General features: G+C 46.5%; 1 non-coding gene across 1 annotated transcript; it reads left to right on the plus strand.

Moving 5' to 3' along the window:
- Positions 1 to 240: 240 nt before the first annotated feature.
- On the plus strand, positions 241 to 398 carry LOC145271693 (U1 spliceosomal RNA). The gene has a single exon (XR_013866085.1). It is a non-coding gene; the product is annotated as a U1 spliceosomal RNA (small nuclear RNA).
- The last annotated feature ends 562 nt before the right edge of the window (positions 399 to 960 follow it).

A 960-nucleotide genomic window follows, 5' to 3' on the forward strand; every position in this document is an offset into this window, starting at 1 on the left:
CTAGTGGACGGGCGGATACGGCCTTAAAATTTCAGACTCACCTGACGTAAGTCAGGTCCGGGCTCTTTGGGGCCTGGGCAACAAGTGTCAAGCAAAAAACAGCAAGACGGGCAACCCTTCATACCAATTGTCACTATCCAGCTCCCCTACTCCCCGGGGAGTTGGTCCGCATTTCCCCTTCACTCCTCACCTTAAAAATCTGCCTTGTGCCTAATTTGCTCGGTGAGGGAGCAAATAAATACCCTTACCTTACGTAGGGGTAACGGTGATCATAAAGGTCGTTCCCCCAGAGGGAGGCCCATCCATTGCGGTTGGGTTGACCTTTGCGATCGTCTCAAATGTGGATGACTCGGACGTGCTATTTCTAAGTGTGGGTACTGCGTATGTCTGTATGTCCTCGGCTTTCTCATCACATCATATACAAACCTGCAATAAAATATATATATACAATGGTAATCAATAATGTCGTTCCCTCAGAGTGAGTCCCTTCCATTGCACTGCGGTTGAGTTGACCTTTGCGATCGTCTCAAATGTGGACGACTGGGACGCTCTATTTCTAAGTGTGGGGTCTGCCTACATCGATAATTTAATTAAAATCAGAAATTCTATCCTATGTCTCATTGGGCGCCGAACACCACTTTCATTCCCAGTTACCTCCCGTCCGTATGTTTTCAGCTCTCACGGAGGTGTGTAAGGACGTCCTTGTTTCTGTTTTCCCAATCGCCCGTCTCTATACACGCCACAAAAAGGTCAATTCTCTCGACCAGTTTATCATCCACTTCAATCGCAACGTTCTGATCTAATCTGCATGTATACATTACCAACGTTTGCTCTGAACATATCAATCTCGTAAGCGTAAGAAATCCGCCGAGCTGTCGCCTTCAACGACTGAAAGTGTCTTCTTTCGATATTGATTGATGAATGAAAACCTCTGGAAAACTACCGCAGAATTAGTGTGTC

Source organism: Euprymna scolopes, chromosome 46 (genome assembly GCF_053919585.1).
Source record: "Euprymna scolopes isolate OS-2025 chromosome 46, ASM5391958v1, whole genome shotgun sequence".
Classification (NCBI taxonomy): domain Eukaryota; kingdom Metazoa; phylum Mollusca; class Cephalopoda; order Sepiida; family Sepiolidae; genus Euprymna; species Euprymna scolopes.